Below are 23,005 nucleotides of genomic sequence, written 5' to 3' on the forward strand. Positions count from 1 at the left end.
TAATTACTTCCTAGAGGACTCTTCCTCCCTCATCGTCTTGTGAGATGATCGCCCTTTATACATGCTAACTACTCTTGTTGACGCAAAGAACGCCGTTCTATGTCCCGGGCCCAATCCGATGGCATTTAATGTAAATTCATTTACATTGATCTCATATTACTGCTGGAGCCACTAAGTCTATCACGCTATTGTGAATGAAATTGTTACATCCTATGTAAAGTTTTATTCACTATGTAAAAAGAACTGCTCCTTTACGTTGGAGTCCATCAGAACTACTGTACGCACTTGCCCGCAATTGCAAGATTAAGGCAAACTGAAATGTTCACTCCACAAGTGCCTACTTTGAGAATTTATTTTGCCATAGGAAAACCCCTTCCACCGAATTTACTCACACGGACATTTTGGGGGAAAAAAAGAAAAAAAGATCATTAATGTGGATATGATGACCAAGCAGGCACAGGCATCCATTGTTCATTTCACTCAGTTAACGGTAGGACAACCAGGATTTCACTCCTACCTAAAACGACCATGGGTGGTCAAAATGGCTGCCGGTTTTTAAACTCCCGCTTATCCTGCTCTCAGGGTCGCGGGGATGCTGGAGCCTATCCCAGCAGTCATTGGGCGGCAGGAGGGGAGACACCCTGGACAGGCCACCAGGCCATCACACACACACGCACGCGCACACACACACACATACCTAGGGGCACTTTGATACGGCCGATTCACCTGACCTACATGTCTTTGGGCTGTGGGAGGAAACCGGAGCACCCGGAGGAAACCCAGGCAGACATGTGGAGAACATGCAAACTCCACACAGAGGACGACCCCCAAGTTTGGACTACCCTGGGGCTCGAATCCAGGACCTTCTTGTTGTGAGGCAACCGCGCTAACCACCGTGCCGCAATTCTATGTTCTGTCAAGATAAATACCTAACTGACAGTATGCCTGTTAAGAAACTAACTGACACCAAAATTAACATTTTAACAACTTTAATATTATTTTTCAAACAATTTAAAATGGCCGCTGTCCAACGCCTGTAAATACTGCAACGCCTCGGTGGTAGTCATGGTGCGTCTGTAACCAGACATGTTGGCAATAATCAAAATTCAAGTTTAGACTATTTCTCTGCACTGGAGAATGCCAGTGTGTTTCTAGGACAGAGCAATGAACTTCATGATGGAAATGATGTGACCAACCAACGTCGGAAAAAGTGACACGCCGTGCACGATCACGCGCAAATTACAAGCGGTCATTTTGACCGCTCATGGTCGTTTTAGGTAGATCTTATCATAACTTTTTTTGTGTTCAATTGATCTAAAACTCATTTTAATAGCAATTTTTGCAATTTTAGGAGCACTCGCAGGGTGGCAGGTCTGTACCCCCCCCCCCACAAAGTTATTAAACTTTGAAAATCCAAAACTGTCAAAATGACGGCCTTGGTCGTGTTCTAGTGTTTAAAAGATATAAGAAGTTCAGAAAATTGTATGGCTTTGCTGTAATGCAGCATTTAAGACCAGGAAAGGAAAACATCTAAGTTGTACCACCATATTGCAATAATCAAAATCCCAGACGATTTGTAGTCTCATGTCATGATATCGATATCATGTCAATATATTCCCCTAGCTCTATCTTTAACACAAACTCAAAACAAGTTACAACAGACATGACACAACACACACACACACACACACACACACACACACACACATCAGAAAAGTAACTCTGGCTGGTGTATTGTTATGTGGGCTCATATCGATGAACAAACATTCCATCCTCTCTGGTTAATGACTGTTCTCACACTTCCTATCAATGAGCTGTGGTCAAGAGGAATTCCCTGGGATTAGTCTCGATAAGGCCTGATCGACTGAGTCAACAACGAAACCAGCGTGTGACAGGAGGAGAAAACCAATGACGCCAATTGACCCTGATAACTTTGGCAACATCCCCATCCCCTCCCTAATAAAGGGCCCTATGATTTTTCACGATGAGGAAAGCATGGACACGGAACAGAGACAAAAACAGATTTTGGATATAAACAAGGAAGTGGCACGGAATTTGGAGATTGCAGGGGGATATTTATATTTCTAAATTTCATGAATAGGGCATCCGGGTAGCGTAGCGGTCTATTCTGTTGCCTACCAACATGGGGATCGCTGGTTCATATCCCCGCGTTATCTCCGGCTTGGTCGGGCGTCCCTACAGACACAATTGGCCATGTCTGCAGGTGGGAAGCCGGGTGTGGGTATGTGTCCTGGTCGCTGCACTAATGCCTCCTCTGGTCGGTCAGGGCGTCTGTTCAGGGGGGAGGGGGAACTGGGGGGGGGGTAGCGTGAACCTCCTACGTGCTACGTCCCCCTGGTGAAACTCCTCACTGTCAGACGAAACGAAGTGCCTGGTGACTCCACATATATCGGAGGAGGCATGTGGTATTTTGCAGCCCTTCCCCGGATCGGCAGAAGGGGTGGAGCAGCGACCGGGACGGCTCAGAAGAGTGGGGTTATTGGCCAAGTACACTTGGGGAGAAAGGGGGGGGATTTACTAATATATTAAGGGTTTAAAGTAATTTATCCTCAGTCCATCCATCACTCCACTGCAGAGACCCTGTCATGCTGCTGTCTTTGTGCATGCAAACATCAGTAAACGCACCAGGTTTGTTGTATGGGACAGACAAAAACATGTGGCCAGAATCACAGAAGACATCAATGTCGAGGGAAAAACAAAAAACAAAAACAAAGCTAAGAAATGCAGCTAATTTTAGCACAGAACAGTATCAAAATGGCGTTTATGAATCGAGACGAGGGCAGTTTTAAAGGTTTTGTAAATACACCACGGACTGGACACAAAGAGTCACGTTTTAATTAGCGCAATTTACTTGTGCTGTAAATCTCTGATGCAAGGCACCTTGATGAATGATAAAATGAACTCCAAATGCCATTTTGCTCTTGTTTTTGTTGTTGTAGTTGATTACACAAACTTTCTTACAGGAAAAAAAAAGGGTAAAAAAAAGACAAAAATCTGAATAAAATGAAAATAAACCGAGAAAAACTAAAATGGTGATAAATAAATAAATAAATAAAACATATTTCATAGGGCCCATTTTCCCCTTTCTTTGTCACTTCATTTTTTCATTGTGAGGTGGGACAGAGGGGTGCATGAGAGGGAAGCACAAGATTTAGTGTTGTGAGAATGGGAATAAGTGTGTATATGATCCCTGCTGATGGGAGCGTGAAACTTTGAGACTTTGGGGCTAATGTGAAGCAGAGAAAGAGATCTATCATCCTCCGTCTCACACACGCACACACACGCACGCACACACACACACACACACACACACACACACACACACACACACACACACACACACACACACACACACACACACACACACACACACACACACACACACACACACACACACACACACACACACACACACACACACACACACACACACACACACACACACAGATTAGTCCCCTGACTGTCTTTCTCAGAAAAGAATGTTTATACAAACAGGCATGCATTCTGTCTCCTCTCTCTCTCTGTCTCCCTCCCTCCCTCTGTCTCCCTCCCTCCCTCTCGCTCTCTCTGTCTCTCTTGCGCTCCCCCCCCCCTCTCTTTCACTCTGTCTCTCTCTGTCTCCCTCCCTGCCTCCCCCGTCTGTCTCTCTCTCTCTCTGTCTCCCTCCCTCTCTCTCTCTCTCTCTGTCTCCCTCCCCGCCTCTCTCACTGTCTCCCTCCCCCGTCTGTCTCTCTCTCTGTCTCCCTGCCTCTCTCACTGTCTCCCTCCCTCCCTCTCTCCTTCCCCCGTCTCTCTTTCTCTGTCTCCCTCCCTCTCTCTGTGTCTTGTCTCTCTCTCTCTCTCTCTGTGTCTTGTCTCTCTCTCTCTCTCTGTGTCTTGTCTCTCTCTCTCTCTCTCTCTCTCTCTCTCTCTCTCTCTCTCTCTCTCTCTCTCTCTCTCTCTCTCTCTCTCTCTCTCTCTCTCTCTCTCACACACACACACACACACACACACACACTGAATGAGCGAACAGTCACCTAAGTGATAACTTATGTTAATAGTGTCTCAGGTTGTTGTTTCCATTTCCATGGTCTTTGCCTGTGGAGCTGTGAAACTCTGCATAAGATTACATAGCCTACTATGAAGCAATCTGAAATGCATTCAGGCGTGTTATTTTACTCAGTCTGCTGTTCTTTCTTTTGAAACAAAATCCCAGTGGGGCCACTGACTGACAGACCAGGCACCACTCTAAAACATGCCTTATTTTAGATACACTTAGCTGATGCTTTTACTAAGAGTAGAGGTCATAAAGGCGTAGACTTGTTGTGTCACACCACTACAGTAAAGTAAGGCCTTGTTAGTTTAGAAAGCACAAAAATTAGCCTTAGATCAAACAAACTCTGGTTGAAGGACAGAAAGCCGAGGTCTGCTTCCGAGGTGAATTTGCTCTGGATCAGGATTCTGACACTACTGGCCAATGATACAACCTTCTTTTTTTTGTTGCATCAATCTAACATCAACACAACCTCAGACATACAGATGTTTTATGGTGTATGATTAAGCGTTATATTATAATTGGGGATGCCAATGAATAATCATTCCACAAATTATTGTCCCTCTGCCATAATGTCAAATTTATAATTAATCAACTTTACTCGTATTATTTTCTTCCATTATCCAGACTGCTTATCCCAACCGGGGTCACGGGGAGGCTGGAGCCTATCCCAGCAGTCATTGGGCATCAGGGGGGGAGACACCCTGGATAGGCTGCCAGTCGATCACAGATTATTTTTTTTTAGATTGTGTTTTATGGCATTTTCCACCTTTTTTGGCCAGTGAAAGTAGAGAGAGAGACAGGAAAGGCAGGGGAGAGAAAGGGGATAACATGCAGCAAAGGGCCCGGGCCGGATTCGAACCCAGGCCGCTGCGGTAAGGACTCAGCCTTATTTGGTACACACTCTACCAGGTGAGTCACCGGGGTGCCCCACCAGTGAACAATCTGTCTTTAAGATTAACCACAAGAAGAGACTACATGCTGATTTTTGCAGATTAGCCACTTACCCTTGTGATTCAATGCTACATAAGAACAGGTTTGTGACCTTTTTTTTTAATAAAGCCTATCTCTGCCAACTCATACGCTTGGTGTGCATTCTATGCCAATTATTAAAACCGCAGACTATCTTTTTTTTAAAATATTTTGTGCTGTCATGCCTGTTGGGTAAATACATTTTTTCATCAGTGAATATTGATCAAGAAATGGGCACCCCCATTTGTGAAAGCTTTGTTCTGAAACTACTGAATGTGATGTGACAAGGTAGAACGAGTAGGATTTTCCTAAAACTCATTGTATAGACTCATACAAAAATACTCCCTCTCAATCATCACTTATGAGCCACTAGACGTGTGCAGCGGTGTCTGTATCTGCAGAGACCCTGTCCTCTGCCTGGATTTTCTTATTTATCTTATTTTGCTATGTACGGGAGGCGTCAACCTCTGGGCAGCAGGACTCTATAAAAATGTAGCGACCAGGTGCCAGATCGAGATCATAAGCACGCATCCAAGAGGAAACCATGACAATGGCGGACACAGCACTGAAAAGACACAAACACAGTGAGGCGAAACGCCAAACGGACAAAGCTCGTTCCAAAACTAGACTGAATCTGGGGTTGGCTTTCACCCGCTGGCGAGCGCAGAAGGAGAGGATGGGGATGAAGAGCAACATGGAGTTGGTCTGTACACTGGGATGTGTTCTGGCAACTGCGGTCAGGGGGCGTGTCCTTCTGGTGACGGTGAGCCGGGGAGGAGGAGCCAACTTTTAACGATGTGTTTACGAACCACAACCGACAAATCCTACTGGTTCTACATTTAAGTGATACAGAGAAACTACAATAATGAAATAACGAAATAATAACAATGAAAGCCCCTTCAGGGTTTTTCGGCAATTCTCCTTCACATTCTGTTGCCAATTATATATTGTATCTTTTTTTAAATTTTTCATATGTGCAAATAAAGACTCAATCAATCAATGAAAGTGGCAAAGAATCTGCTGTCAGCTCAATTTGAGCAAGTTGTGCTTTAAACTAGCTTAATATCACAAAAACAACGGTCTCTTAATATCCATATCGCTACATAACTCATAAATCCAGCATCATCAGTCAGGCCTTATGAAAAGGGAGACACAAACTACCACCCTCGATGTGGTCAAAATACAAGAGGCGGGTTGACTGGCTGTTTGTCTTCAGCCAGCATTACGCCGGTTCCTTCCTCGGCACTTGCCACTGTTTTGTCACAGAAACCACAGCCAGCCCCTGGGGAAACCTGACTAGGTCATAGTGACAAAAAGGAGGCTGAAAGAGACAAGCAAGGAAGAGCAGGGCAGACAGAAGAGAGAGAGAGAGAAAGAGAGAGAGAGAGAGAGAGAGAGAGAGAGAGAGAGAGAGAGAGAGAGAGAGAGGCTTTGAGCTAATAGTTGTGGATTGAGACGAGGAAGTAATTACTAAACTACCGACAAAGACTGCACACGAATGGGCGTCGCTGAGCCCTGGCACCCATCCATACAGGAGAGGGCAGGAAGTTGTTCGTGCTGAGTGAGGAAGTAACCCCATTTCCTGGAATTGCTGTACAAGCCCCTATCCATTTGCCGGATTGTTGTCTCGGTAACTTGCAATAAAATACCCTTAACTCAGCATGGAAGGAGAGAAACTAGGCTCAAACCAAACACTGTTACCCTGAGGGTAGCTTTACTGGCCCACACAAACAGCAGAAGCAACGAGCAGGAGCATCAGGCTGGGCTTTTTGGGGCCTTCCTCTCTCTCAGGTCACGTTAAGAGTGAGGGGAGTTGACTTGTTGTAATAAAGAGGCCGGTGCCAACAGCAACAGCGAAGCAGGCTGTGAGCCTCGCTGACTTTTCTAAAAACTGAGATGGTGGCCTGGCTGTTGTAATTACGTGGAGGAGTTAGCGGGCCTCATCTAAAGCTGAGTACACACAGAGCAGGGCCGTGTTGTGTTGGTACAGCAGGATTTACACAGCACTGTTGGCTGGGTGGCTATGTGTGCACGTATGCCTGGACGTATGTGTGTGTTTGAAAAGAGAGAGTGAGCTGGGGGGGGGGAGAGAGAGAGAGAGAGAGAGAGAGAGAGAGAGAGAGAGAGAGAGAGAGAGAGAGAGAGAGAGAGAGAGAGAGAGAGAGAGAGAGAGAGAGCGAGAGCGAGAGGAGAGCGACAGAGAGCAGACCAGACCAGACTAATGTAGGGACTTTCCCTAGACCATTGGTACTGAAATTTTGCTTTCAACAGGGAGAGCTTTTCAAGGTTGAATTTAGTCTTTCAGTTTGTATAAAGCTCTGCATAAGAGCTACTTTCACATTGTTTTCAGCATACCAAATGTCTTAGCTTCCGCATTCTACTTCACCCCTGCATTATTCAATCGATCAATTTCTGGTACTTGGACAGATTTGGGCAAGATAATTACCAAAAGGAGGATACTGTATTTACAAAATAGTGCGGTGACCCACTTTAACATTCCATCAACTCACCTTTGAGTCCCAAACCAAGCTTTGACAATCCCTACCCTTGAATGCAATTCCCTGTCATGGCAAAAAAAAATTTTTTAATTTTTTTTTAAATCATGCAGCGGACATAAAATTTGAATAGAGTGGTTTTAGTCAATTCTGTCAAGACTGAACCAACACACTCATAGTATTTGAAGAGCCTGCTTGAAACACCCCCTCATCTGCCTTACTACAGGCCTTTATCGGGCTATTTTGTCTTTTACATTCTCTCTTTACAACAAGCCTAACTGCTGTACAGTCCGTGTACATGGCCGCCCAGCCTGCCTTCACTTTTTACCCTACTCGAAGTTTTTCATTAGCGTCTGTGAAAATCTATCCTGTTTTGCATTGCCTATCTTGCTGCTTGTTCCTTGGCCGACCCAAGCTACGATTCCCGCTGGGTTTGACACAGAAAGTGAGTTTGACAAAAAGTGAGTATCTTAAAAGGCTCGGACTTTATTTTATTATTGTGATTGGTTTTGTCAAGATTCATTGCTCATGAGACAAAACCTCTTAAACAAATTTCACTGGTGAAATCGAAACTGCTTCACCGAGTTTTGGCTACATAACTCTTTAAGGCTTCCCCAACATATCAGTTTCCGAACCAAAGGGAAGCGGATTTGTCTAGACTCTAAAGGGTCTGACTTCATCATTTGTGTAGGTCTGCCTCTTAATTATCTATTTGCTCAATGCGCTCCATTTGCCCACAGTGTCTTCCATTTAGCGGCCCTCCCCTATCCAACAAGTCAAACATTTCCCCTAAAATCCCATCACTGGCAATCAAACCCTGCTAGAAAATCCTATCAACATAAGTACGTTTGGATAGTTAAGATGGAAAATGAGGTCACGTTTACACGACAACGGTCTTGCTAAAAACGTAAAAGTTTTTCCTTTGCGTTTTAAAAAAGTTCCGCTTTCCGACGACATCGTTTTGAATACGATCCGCACGCGCACGGATCCGCAAAAAAACGAGTTTCCCCACCACCAGCTTGTTCTCCCAGGTCTTGTCCAAAAGCGTCTTTTGGTTGCCCTCCGTCGACGTATAGGTGGATTGAGAATTTGGCGCATGTAAATAATGCGTCTCCGCTGATCACAGTAATGGTGCAGCAAATCTACACTTTGCTGGAGCAGCGTTAACAAACTTAGCAGCGATAACAGCACAAACACAATCCGCCATTGTTAATGTTGTCTTCTTCCTCGCGCATGGCTATATGACTGAAAACGTAATACGCATGTGCGAAGTGGCGCCGTGACGTCACCGTTTTCACAGGAACTGGTTTTGCTAGTTTACACGGCGACGCTGGAGTTGCATTTTCGAAAGGTTTCACTCTGGAACCCGGTTTCAAAAGTTTGCGTTTTCAGGCCCCCAAAAGGCCATTGTTGTGTGAACGAACAGCCAAAATGCAACAATACTTTACCGTTTTATGTTGAAAACGTTGCCGTGTAAACGGCCCTTTAATCACTATAGCTCAGTCAAATAAATCACTAATACCTCAGTCAAAAAAAAGAAAAGAAAAGGACAACAGCACAGTTTCAGCAAATTCATCTAAAATCATTAAACTAGTACTTAAATAGGACCCATTTAAAGAGGCAGTAGATGTTACAACTCATACCCAGAAATGGACCAATTACTTTTGCCGACCACTACAAAAGATAAAATAAAAATACAAATTAAAGGAGGACTCTGTCATCTGTCCTCCATCCTACCTGATGTGGCCTGCTTGGTTCACTACCCCACCAGCTGCCCTTCCTGCCTGCCTGTCTCCAGGATTACTGAGCTGTGCTGGACAAGGAATGCGGCCCATGGTAATTCCCTGTTAATTTGTTAACCTGTTCAACAGTGCAGACACAACGCTCTGTAATCCCTTCGACCTTCACAGCCACAAACCTCCCCTGTAGTAACAGTGCACGTACCGCATGTACCCAGCTTCATTCACACTTTGAGTGGTATTCATCTAATGGTTCAGGATGATTCAGGAGCCATGAAAAGTGAAGTGATCAAGCTACCATGGGCGCTGACTCCATATTACCACTGCAAGGCCGAATGAATAAAAGGCCCGGGGACAAGTATGCTCACTATGTCTGCTATGTATTTCAGCCTTAGTAGTACAGACATATAAGCTATTTACCACATCAGGCTTAGCTTTGAGAAATAGAGTATATTAGGGCTGCAACTAATGTTTTTTTCCCATTATCAATTAATTCATTTATTATTTTCTAAATTAATCAATTAGTCTAGAAAATAGCAAAATTAATGACAAATGCCCATCACAAGTTCTCAGAACCCAACTGTTTACTTAGTCTGACCAGCAGCCCCCCCTCCCAAAAAAAAACCTAGTCTTAATTTCATGATGATATGATTTGTAGACATGTAGGTCAGGTGAATTGGCCGTACTAAATTGTCCCTAGGTATGAATGTGTGTGTGTGTGTGTGTGATGGCCTGGTGGCCTGGCGGCCTGTCCAGGGTGTCTCCCCGCCTGCCGCCCAATGACTGGATAGGCTCCAGCATCCCCGCAACCCTGGGAGCAGGATAAGTGGTTTGGATAATGGATGGATGGATGGACAATTTGGAGAAATACAAGCAAATCTTTGCATTTGTGAAGCTGTGGAAAGGCGCTATACAAATAGAAATTATTATTTATTATTATTATTAATCAGTTACTGAAATCACAATCGATTAATTTTCTAAATCAACTACTAGATTAACCGACTAATACCCCTTTCAAACTGGCCAAAAAACCCTCTGATGTCCGCCTTTGGTCAATGTAAAAAGGCGGATGTTAGCGGGTTTTTTTGGCCAGTGTGAAAGGGGTATAATTGTTTCATCACTAATGTATGGCAGGATTACAAATTTGTGCCTAGTGTGAGCCACCATGCTTACACCCACACATGCACGCACGCACGTACACACACACACACAGCTACATGTACACATCTGTTGGCATGCACACGCATACACAAATACATCTGGAAGCCAGTCCCACAGCCCCTCACCCATTGACCTCATACAGTTCTACAATTGCTGCTGTTGTACCTTGACTTGACATTATTTACTATTCTATCCCACTCCACCCAACAAGCACAAGGGAAACACATGTGGTTGCCTGGCATTTTAACTGCACTACTAATCAAAAGGGTGGAGATGGCAAAACTGAATATAACCTGAAACATCAGTGTGCTGGAGCAACTCTGGGAATTATCTGAGGAAGAGAGAAGTTGAGAGGAGGCTTGTGAGAGTCACAGAGATGGTGCCTTGAGCCACATTAATAACACTACAAAGCAGTGGGCAGAATTGCCACCCAGTAAATAATGCAGTGTTGTGGGTAGCTCAATAAACAGCCTTGTGTTCAGAGGACAGGGCGAAGTATGGAGCAGATAAATCACATTTCACACCAGGCTCCGGCTTAGAGCAGAGGCAAGGAAACCATGGGCGGCACAATCCTTGGCCTTTGTCGGTTTGTCAGCATCCACGGTGAAATATGTGCACAAATAAATAATTTAGACACACAAACATCTGCTATCTGGTGTTTGCACTGGGCAAATACATGCGGACCATCTACATGCCCACGCCATGGGGGCAACAGTCATATGCCTCAGGAATGGCAACCACACTTCCTAAAGTGGGAGATAACATTCCAAAACTCACCATGCACCACCGTTATCGCTTGAATCTCCAGGTTTACTACACCATCTTTTAAAAAAGAACCTGAAATGATGGTTCATCTTTTCAAGAGTGAAGTATGTATAATGTTCAGATTGACATAAGATTTAAACTGACAAAACTGTTACTCATTTAGCTGGGCATGGTGCACTACTCTGGCCATTTATTGTGTTGCGTAGATAGCAAATGGTTATATAGACAGTAAATATGCTAAGGTACCTGTCGGTATGCTGTTACTGGTACTTTTGGAAGGCCTTTAATACTGTCAGATTTGTGGTCAGAACTAGCTATCTCCATAGAGAGCATCATCTGCTTGAGACAACAGAGAAACTACGGCGAAATGGACCAAAGGGAGTGTGTTGGAGGGGAAGGGGAGACGTAAAGAGTGAAAGCATAAAAAGGAAGAGAGATATAGGGAGAAAGAGCGAGAGCAGTGTGTGTGTTTGTGTGCGTGCGTGCGTGCGTGCGCACGAGATGGAGGGGCCATGAAGAGAAAGGGAGGGAGGAATGTGAAACACCAACAGCAACATTCCATCTGCTTCTCCTTGCACCGCCTGCAGCACTTTTACATTGTCTTCTCCTCTTTTGTGCAAGTCCTCTGTTCAAAAGTCATCTAGCCCACGTAAAAACATGAGAAAGTGGAGCCTTTCAAAATGTATTAACTCTTGGCAAAAAAGGATGTTAAACCAAAATCTACTTCATTATCTTGCAACTAGATCTTTACTCAGCGCACACTGCCTCACTACGCTAGTCTTATTTCTTGTTGTTGACCAACATTTCTCAACAGACACTAATAGAACCCTTTTTGGAGCCGGCTGGAATATAAGGAATTACTTTACAAAACTGTAACCTAAATTTATGTGCACACGCATGTGTGTGTGTATGTGTGTGTGTGCGCGCGTGCGTGTGTGTGTGTGCTGTATAGAACGTATTACTTTATAATTCATTGAGACTGATGTTGGGCTAGACAACTGGACTTTTTGATTAAGTTATCAAATATTTAAAACAGATAAACAGCCTTATGTAATGTCAACATGTTCAAAGTGCTTGGATACATATCAAGAAGTTAACAGAGGCTAATATCAGGCCTATAACAGTGGCACTTCTTGACTAAAGTGGCCAATATTTGACTGACCATTGCCTGAAAGATTCATGTTTTGACTGCAGACTGTACATCTTTCTCTTTTTTTTCACAGTATAAAGATGACAATCAATCAATCGGTAAAGTAAAGTTTGCCTGGAAAAGGCTTAGTGTCCATTTTGGATTCTGTCTCTTGTAATGGACGAGCTCGAGCTGCTCAACATCTGGGCAGCGGTGCAGCCCCTATCGCATATCGTGCAGCGTTATAACACACGCCTTTATTACCCTGAACATTGTCGGGTCACGATCATCTGGACTAAAGACATTCCCTTGAAATGTTGTTTTCATGACGGCTCTCTGAAAGTGTGCCATGAAGGGCTCTTCCCACCACGGCAGCGTAGTGACTTGTCATTACACAGCTTTCACCTTGAGTGGCAAATAAGGCCATAACGGCACCTATACAAACGCAGAGCAAACAAGCTGAACGCTACAACAGAGCAAGACACGCCAAGCTCTGAACAGCGATAGCTCTCAAGGCTAACTGGGCCACTACGAAAGTCACCTTTGCGGCAACTAGACGTCAAGCGTGCGCAGAGATGCGCTACGCACGCCCGGAGTCCCAACAGATGCAAGATGCTACGAAACGCGATAACGGCGCAAGTGTGCGGTGTGAAAAGGCGCAGTTTCTGACACGGTGCGAACTTACCGACAGACAGCCGGAAGACAGCAGAAGACGAAGAGCGTTACTTTGCCCGAAGAAACACCGGGTGCGCGGCCCATATTTTCTGTAAAATCCACATAAGGTTCGCCAGCGCAAGGCTGAGCTGTCTCCGGGGGTAGGCTGGTTTCTAAAAGCTGTGGTTACAAGTGGCTCACACACAAATGAGAAAGTAAAAGAAACACTTGAACGATTTACGGTGCCACACTAGAACATCTAAAATTCTCTTTAAACGTGGACCATGGTCCGTAAGATTTTGAAAGGGAAAAAAAATCTTTCACGAATAGGTAGCTTTAGCCTAATCAACGCGGCGCTGTAAAGTTTCTTCGCCACTCTCGGTTCGCCAGTTCAGTGAAGTCACTCGGAGCGAGAAAAAAAAATCATATTCTTCCGCATAAGTCATCGGAGGGGGGTCTATCTTTCGTCTGTAGCGATGGATCGGTTGACCCGAATGTAAATCCAAAATCGTCGATGGTTTATCGTAGTTTTACAAATTCACCCGGAGATTTTCGTGATCATAGTATCGAATACTATAGAAGGAAAAAAACTCATTTAGAGTCTAAGTCCCCCCCCCCTTTCGCCATGGCGGAGGAATTTTCACTCATTTTCTACTTCAGAAAGCCTTGTCCGACTCAAAATTAACCCGTTCAATGATCCTTTTCCCTCCTCCTCCTCCTCCTCCTCCCCCTCCTCCCCAACGCACGTTGACGCTTCTCCGTGATGGGTTTTAACACCTTGTTACTTTGTCGTTTAATTAGTTTAGTTAGTTTCTCATTTAGCCTGTTCGTTTAGTTAGTTAGTCATTTACTTAGTTTAGTTAGTCGGTCAGTTAGGGTGCGATCACCATCACGCCGGTTGCCTTGGTGCAGTTTTCTGTCAACATTACGAGTGTGCATGTCATATTTGAAGGGTTGTTTTGTGTGTGTGTGTGTGTGTGTGTGTGAGTGTGTGTGTGTGTGTGTGTGTGTGTGTGTGTGTGTGTGTGTGTGTGTGTGGCGTTTACACCGTAATTAGATCATTCTCAACAGCAGGAAAATAAGCGATATAAGATTCGTAAATTGCTGTTGTTGTTAACTATTATGTTTTGAATGGGATGGTTGCAAGTTTTCATTTCAACAGAACTAGATTTTTTTTCAACGAGTGGCTGACATTTATCATTTAGTTTTAATCTCGTTTTACAAGGATTGTTTGCTTAAGAGAAGAAGGGCAATGCTTTGTTAGCATGATCGAGTTTACAGTAAAACTAGAATCTCTCAATCCCCTTACTTGTACAGGAGCGCGCGAGCGCGCACACACACACACACACAATAGTTTACAACGTGTGAGCTAAGCAGTGGTTTCTGTACACCCAGACTAATTATCCCTTATCACTTTGAACAATCCAGTTGTAAATCACTGGCCTATCACACTAACAAGTACACGTCTAATCCCAGTAATTTGTTTGTCTTCACACCCTGTTAGATAAACACTGGCAAACCTCCTGCGGCTGGGACCAGTCCTCTGTCCTCTGTTCAACCCAGCTAAACCCCAGCTAAAAGGCCTGGGACCATGGGGAGCAAATTGATCTCCTCAGGGGTCCGTACTCACAATGCTTTTGTTGCTGCGGCCAATGTCAAGCTCCGAGCTCTCCATGCAGGTTTGTTGTCAGATGCTGGCACAACAACAGACACTGTACCATCGAGGCATTTGGTCAGATTCTCCTTTTTTATATAATTACGTCTTTTATCAACTTATCCTTCTTGACTATTCGCGATTGATTGTTGGTCTTAGTTTGGAATGTCAGAAAATTTCAATTAGTCTATTCTATATCTCCTAAAAAAACCCTCAAATAAACTGCAGCACCAGTGAAGAAACAAAACTTCCCCTTTCCCCACCTTCCAGATTTATACTATAAACATTGATCCATCATCTAACTTGATTTGAAAGCAGAGTCACTGGGGGCGTCCGGGTAGCGTGGCGGTTTGTTTCGTTGCCTACCAACACAGGGATCTTTGGTTCGAATCCCCGTGTTACCACTGGCTTGGTCAGGCGTCCTACAGACACAACTGACCGTGTCTGCGGGTGGGGAGTTGGATGTGGGTATGTGTCCTGGTTGCTGCCCTAGCGCCCTCCTCTGGTCGGTCAGGGCGTCTGTCCGGGGGGAAGGGGAACTGGGTGGAATAGCGTGATCCTCCCACATGCAACGTCCCCCTGGCGAAACTCCTCACTGTCAGGCGAAAAGCGGCTGGCGACTCCACATGTATCGGAGGAGGCCGTGTGGTAGTCTGCAGACAGAGAGGGTGGAGCAGCAACCAGGACGGCTCGGAAACCCAGATAGCATCCGGATGTAGGGCACTTCAGACAATAGTGCGGCACTGATGGCCTTCTTCTGGCCCTGACAAAATAGATGTGAGCCTGTAGCACACGATAGCAAATATGGCTCAAATATGCCAAATCAAATGTGGCCTTCTTCTTTTTTTTTGGCAAGATGCGGTGCTCGTGGGAACATGTAATCTGGATGAGACCCTGAAGTGGCCGTGTAGTAATGGTGAATATGGCCCAAATATCACAAAACAAATATGGGCCACCTTTGGCAAATATGTGGCACATGCGGCATTGCTATGGCTTGGTTCTGGCCCAGATCTGGCAAACGGGGAGCGGACCGCCCAAGTGCCATCATTCCACGCAGTATGTGGGTCGGATGAAGTGTCGGGTGTGGGACGGGTCCGGGCCACAGCAATTTTACTATCTGGGAAGAGTGGGGTAATTGGCTGGATACAATTGGGGAGAAAAGGGGGGGGTCACTGGTCATGTGAGTTAATAGTAATGTGAAATAGAAGGCCACTTTGTCTGCAGCATTGTTTTCCTAATGATGTCACTCCAGACGTGGACTTTGGGGGTTTTGGAAGGACAGGGTGAAAGAGAGCATAGGCTGGCCTGTGAACAAAAAAAGAAGGTTGATTAGTTCCTCCTTGCTGTTCCGTGATTAAAGAGTTTGATTACCAAAGCCTGACACAGTTGAACAGGAAATGATTGCTGGGGATAGGCTCCAGCATCCCCGCGACCCTGAGAGCAGGGTAAGCGGTTCGGATAATGGATGGATGGATATTCACAGTTTTATTAGAAAGTAGGTTTAGAGACGTTTGCTGGGAGACAAGCAATTAGCTTACCAGTATCAGTAATGTGATGTCAAAAACAATGAAAACAATTGGATGCATCGTCCACAGTGCAATTTAATACTTCAGAAAATACTCAAAATCTGTTCTGTTTTCTCTCTCTCTCTCTCTCTCTCTCTCTCTCTCTCTCTCTCTCTCTCTCTCTCTCTCTCTCTCTCTCTATCTCTCTCTCTCTCTCTCTCTCTCTCTCTCTCTCTCTCTCGCTCTCTCTCTCATCTCTCTCTCTCCTCTCTCTCTCTCTCATCTCTCTCTCCCTCTCTCCAATGTGTGTGTTGAAGCCACTGGTCTTTGCTATGTTGGCGATGGAGTCTCTGCTTTCAGCAGTGTTGAGGCTCCTGGTTTGGAGCTCATCGGTCAGGGGACTCCAGCTGTCAGCCAGACGATTTATACCACTGAGCATGTTTGTCAGGGGCTGATAGTAAGGACTGATTGCTTTTTGGGATTGGGTGTGTGTGTGTGTGTGTGTGTGTTTGCAAGAGAGAGATAGTGTGTGTGTGTGTCTGTACATGCATGCGGGCGTGTAGGTGTGCATGTATGCATGCAAGTGCACCACCCCCCCACCCCCCCGACCAGATGGACGCTACCCTCCATTTTATTCAATAGTCAGAGGAAACCAAATAAGTGCCTGCCATTTAAGAAGGACGTCACTCGGCCTTTAAGTTCTAAGATGGCAAGCAGGGGCAAGCAGGACTAGTATATATGATGCCCGTCTATATTTAGCATTAGCAAGGAGTGATTCACTTTTCATTACTGTGCTGTGACAGCTGACTTGTACCAACACAAGCTGGTCACCAGCTTTGCTGGTGAACATTGGTTATGGACACTTCTGTGTATATCAGGGAAAAGGGACCTCTTATTTGCTATGCAGTGTTCTGCAAAAAGCACTTGGGCTTTCATGCAGTCATCGAATGTGACACTGAAACCACATATGGTGCAACGGGGCTATCTGTGACTTGGCTTTCTGTGCAGATCTCCCTGGTGTGCACATTCATGAACTTAGACTGCCGAGTTTTAACTCTCAATGCCCCCCTGTGTCCACACCAAGACTCTTGCACATACCCCGCCGGAAGCACCACTTACCTAATATCCTTTTTACTGTGTAAGAAGATCTGGGTGAACAGGAAGCTGGGGGGGGGTATATTTAGGGCATATTATCTCCTCCCTCTTTCTCACTGGCCTGTTTAGATTTCTGCATAGTGTGTGTTTTACGCACGCCAACTCCTGCGCCGGGGTGGAAGGTACTCCGATAATGCAGTTGAGATGTTAAAACTCAGGAGGAGAATGGAGTCGGGGGGGGGTCAAAACAAATGGCATTTCTGATCAGCTGAGCCCGCCGTCTGCTGACACAGGCGTTCGCGGGGAACCTTTGGCCAACAGCACAGGGGTCATGGAGAGGAGAGGCTGCAAGGGTATCTGATTTACAGGGAAACGCGGTGGCAGATAGAAGAGTTTCTGAGGCTCTGATCACAGTAAATCACTTTCCCTGTACGAACCTCGGGTCATGCGAACCAAATGTCACTTGTCAGGGAAGAGAATTCCTAGATCACTAAAACACACACACACACACACACACACACATGCCAGTTTGCTGTGTAACTGTCCAGCTAGCTAACTCAGTCATAGCACTGACTTGGCAAATAAACAATCATTTCAGATGTTAATGGAGTTTAAGTGCCGCAGCATTTGTTTACTGTTCTTAGCTCCATGCGGAGGCGGAAGATAAAAAGTTATGATTTGGTTTCAGTTCAAAATGTGCTCGTACCTCATGGACATGACTGTCTACCAGCAAAGGAACTTAGCTCAGAAGATTTACATGACACCTTGCCAGGAAAACAAAACCAGCATTTGTTTACCTCATGATTCATGGCGATATAGACAGATAAGTATGACGGTAAAATCATCTTCTATTCTCCAGATTATAAAACTGATTTGTTGTGTCCATAAAAGTACGACGACTTCGACTCGAGTTAGTGAGCTGAGGTCATGATTATTTGATATAGTGCCGTCCAACTTTATTGGCAGACTCAGTCCATGAAACCCCTCTTTTTACTGAAGGGTGGCAGGAGACGTGCAAAATAATGATACAGTCAGGCAGGGTCTGCAGCTTCCTTGATAGGCTTTTGACTTTGGAAGACAACACACACGCTCACATGCTGGTCATTCTCTGGTAGATTCTTAACATGTGTGTGTGTGTATGGGTGTGTGTATGGGTGGGTGTGCACGCTTGTGTGAATACATGCACGCACACGTATTTGCGTTATGGCGTTCCACAGTGGTCAAGTAGAGGCGGGGTTCAGTAAGTGTTAGGGGTCACGGGGTGGGCAGAGGCCCTAGCCAAGGGGTCCCTGAAAGGGGTAAGATGTGAAAGAAAGAAGGGGCTTGGCAGAGGGGCGAGGGAACGCACGATGAAGGAAAGGTGTGAGGTCCCCAGCGAAGAGGCAATGCCTGCATGTGTTTGTATGTGTGTGTGTGTGTGTGTGTGTGTGTGTGTGTGTGTGTGTGTGTGTGTGTGTGTGTGTGTTTGCATGTGCAGCTCCTGTAAGGTGACCGAGGCTTCTGGCAGGGCCAGGTGGACAGGAATGTGCTGTTGTGCATGGATGGGATCCTCTCCTGGGCGCCCCTTGCCTGCCTGCCCACCGTCACCCCACACTACCGGGCTATTTATACTGCGCTGTGGGAAAAGAACGGCCCCAGCGGCGAGAGCTGGGTTCTGCAAGGTTCACACCTACCCAACTCACCTAAACACCAGCAACTAAAGGAAATACTGTATGTACTGTCGTGGCACGGTGGCGCAGTGGTTAGCACGGTGGCCTCACAGCATGAAGGTGCCAGATTTGAGCCCGGGGGTAGGCCAACCATGGGGGTCGTCCCAGGTCGTCCTGTGTGGAGTTTGCATGTTCTCCCCGTGTCTGCGTGGGTTTCCTCCGGGTGCTCCGGTTTCCTCCCACAGTCCAAAGACATGTAGGTCAGGTGAATCAGCTGTGCTAAATTGCCCCTAGGTGTGAATGTGAGCGTTCTGCGTTTGTGTGTGTGTGTGTGTGTGTGTGTGTGTGTGTGTGTGCGTGCGTGCGTGCGTGCGTGCGTGCGTGCGTGCGTGCGTGCGTGTGTGTGTGTGTGTCGGCCCTGTGATGGCCTGGCGGCCCTGTCCGGGATGCCGCCCAGTGACCGCTGGGATAGGCTCCAGCATCCCTGTGACCCGGAGGGCAGGATAAGCGGTTCGGATAATGGATAGATCGATGGATGTACTGTCATCTCATAAGTATATTGACCCTATGTTCTGGCGTAATTACTGTTGACATTCTCCGTTATCTTCAAGATGAAAGCCAATCAAAAGCAGAATTTGTGAATTCTGTTCTAAATTCATAATTTCTTTGTTATGATTATTGTTCTGACTGTGGACAGCTTGTGTGAGATGTGTGCAGGAGCGTGTTTCCAAGTTAGATGAAGAGGCCAAGACTCTGTCAAGTGCTGCTTTAAAGCTGCTCCGCTGACAACCGCTTTCAGTTTGATTTTACAGACACTGCAAAACGGTAAGGTTGCAAATGGTAAGGTTTTCACATCATGCGATTTTCCGCACACACAGACACACACACACACACACAGACATGCAGGGATACTGATCAAGAAATGCTTTACCAGGTGGAACAACATTAAAAGGGAATCACGCTTGGGCTTTCCGCTGCGCATTGCTGGAATATTTCACCGCTTACTGTCTAGAAAAGGCAAGACTAAATTAAATTAAGCATAATGATTTTATTATGGTCACTGTGTTGCTGGTACTGAATCACATAAACTAGATAGAGTCTGGTCAGTCATTCAGTTGATTATGGTTAGCCTGAGATACGCTTCTGTTGCTATATAATAATATATAATAACATATTTTATATATATAAAGTAAAATATAATATAAATATAGTATATATAATATATATAAAATAAAATGTCAAATATCACAGGTTACATCCTGGGCTTGGCAGGAAAGCATTTTATTATTTGCAGACCTGATATGTCCACCTTGAATAGTAGAAACGAATTGGCCACCAGCTGTAGACACCAAAAACAACATCTCCTTTGTAATTACAAATAAAATGTCTTTATTATCCCCCCCCCCCATTAGATGATACACATGTAACATTTATTAGATGTTGTATTTTTTTATATTTTAACTGCCTGCCCTTCCAACTGTGCCCCAACACCACCCCAACATATGATTGACATAAATTACCTTGTTATATTCTAAATGTATGCTATTTCAGCAGTGCCCTGGTCATTTAAATGCTTTTTCAAAACGAGCCCCAGTCCCTTACCCCATTGATTGTAATGTTTTTTTTACCCCACCATTGGTTGGGGTGCATCGTAACTCCCTACCCCATTGGTTGTAATAGTTCAGTGTTTCCTCATCTGATTGGTTGCTGTCCACCGAAATTAGGGGCGTGATGCGGGGCAACGTAAACTGTGTGGTTTCTTTGTTGAACCACATTAGCAGCTGATGAGTGCACAACGCACGAAACAAGCTCGTACTGCCATGTATTGAAAGTTTTTTTTCCTACATCTATGATGATAAATATATATATATATATTTGCACATGCTATGACACACTTTTGCAAGGAAAAGTTTTTGTGGTTGTCACATGTGACTTTTCTAGGGAACTGTTGTTCCAGTTCAGTGACTATCAACAATATGTCAGCAAGAAAAACATTTGTGAGCAATTTTGGACGGACTGAATTGACTGACAGATCATAACAAATCAGAACAGCTTCCGTTCAAGGCTGAACAAGGCCCGAGATGTTTAATTAACCCCAAATAGGCCCATTAACTTGACATGAAGTGCCCAACACAGCTGTATAACCTGTCATGATGTGATTGAAACCAGTCTGGGCCAGTCCGATGTGGTTCCTGCTAACTATATGAAGGGTCAAGGTCTGTTTGAAGGGTGGGAGTTGATGGGAACGGGGTGGGTTGGGGGGGAAGAGAGTAATTGTAGAAGGTTTGAGGTCATCACCATGACCTCTTCAAGTAATGCGCCATAACAAATGCCTACGTGTGTGCTGCTGTGATGTTATTTGGATTTGAGGAAGGAGAGGCAGAAACAGCAGCGCCAACTTTCCCCCTCCATCCTTCAAATTTCCCCTCATACATTAACACAAATACAAGTTCACGTACAATTACATAGGTTGTATCCGGCCAATTACCCCATTCTTCCAAGCTGTCCCGATTGCTGCCCCACCGCCTCTGCCAATCCGGGGGAGGGCTGCAGACTACCACATGCCTCCTCCAATGCAGGTGGAGTCGCTAGCCTCTTCTTTTCACCTGACAGTGAGGAGTTTTGCCAAGGGGATGTAGCGCGTGGGAGGTTCACGCTATTCCCCCCCAGTTCCCCCATCCCCCCCCCCCCCGCCCCGAACAGGCGTCCTGACTGATCAGAGGAGGCACAAGTGCAGCGACCAGGACACATACCCACATCTGGCTTCCCGCCCCGCAGACACGGCCAGTTGTGTCTGTAGGGACGCCCGTCCAAGCCGGAGGTAACACGAATATTTGAACCGGCGATCTCCGTGTTGGTGGGCAACAGACTAGACCGCTATGCCACACAAAAGGGACGCCCCACAAACACAAAGTTTGACAAGCACATAGCCTGATTTCTGAGGCCCAACGGGGATGCTAGGTCCAACTATTCTGCCATATTCAAATAGTTCAAGATGTCTAATACACAAACGAGGTCAGAAAACCAGGGGGAGGAAGGACAGGTGGAAGGCAACGAATAGGAACGAGCAACGAACAACAGACAAACAAATGATTTCTGCACGCTGCTAATGAAAAGAGCTGGGCCAAAGCTCAAGTCAAAAGACCAAATTGAATTATATGGTGCCAGACACAAAGGTGCGGGTGACAGAAGAGGGGAAGCTGAGAGAGCAGACATTTTCAGCTCCACGTTATCGCCAGACCAAACAATATCCCGGCTGAGAGGGAAATGTCATGCCATGTGAAAATGGCCTCGTCCTGATGGTTTGTTTGCACCAGTTCTTGGACATGTCCATGCATAATATATGATCCGAGGCCTTTGTGTACATGCATGTCTGTCTAATTTAGCCGCTGAGAGTTAGAGAGAGTGCAAAGTGAGTGTTCCTGGCATTTCTCCAGGATAGGGGTTAATTGTATCGTAAATCCACAAGCTGCTAGAGAACAGGCATGGCTGGTATTCACACCTCTCCCATTGCTTTCTCGCAGGCATGGCACAGCATCATACATGCATGTACATCAGATGGGACGCTATTAATAAACCAACTGTGCTATTGCCGCTATGAATGGAGTGATAAATGCACAACGCCTTCCCATATTATTGAGAAATATTGCTCTTCATTTGACCTCCAGTTTCAGGTCATCCAAAGCACATATACTGGGGATAATACTTCATTAACACATCATGCAAGGTATCAGAGCTCTATTTTGGGCTGGGCAGGCCTGGGCCCATGACCCCATGTCATGCCTCCCCTCATGGTGCGATGTGGGTGCTTCTCATTCTGTCTCTCCCTCATTTTGTGCCTCCCTCAACTCCCTGCTGTTGTTTATGGCATTGCATGCACTACACACTGAGGGGAAACTCAAGTACACAGCATGTGATGTGGGTAAATATGCAGAGCTGAGAAAAGATATTACACAGGGTTTTATAACTGCGTTGTACCCCCCCCCCCCCGAGATAGACTAATGCATCATTATGACGCTAACATACGGGGGGTCATCGGTGATCCCTGAGCAGGTCTTCGATGACTCGATGAAAAATACACAGAACGGGGAATGGGCACCGGACCCGGAGGACAGTCCTTTTCCACACTCCAA

This window comes from Lampris incognitus, chromosome 3, assembly GCF_029633865.1.
Source record: "Lampris incognitus isolate fLamInc1 chromosome 3, fLamInc1.hap2, whole genome shotgun sequence".
Lineage (NCBI taxonomy): Eukaryota > Metazoa > Chordata > Actinopteri > Lampriformes > Lampridae > Lampris > Lampris incognitus.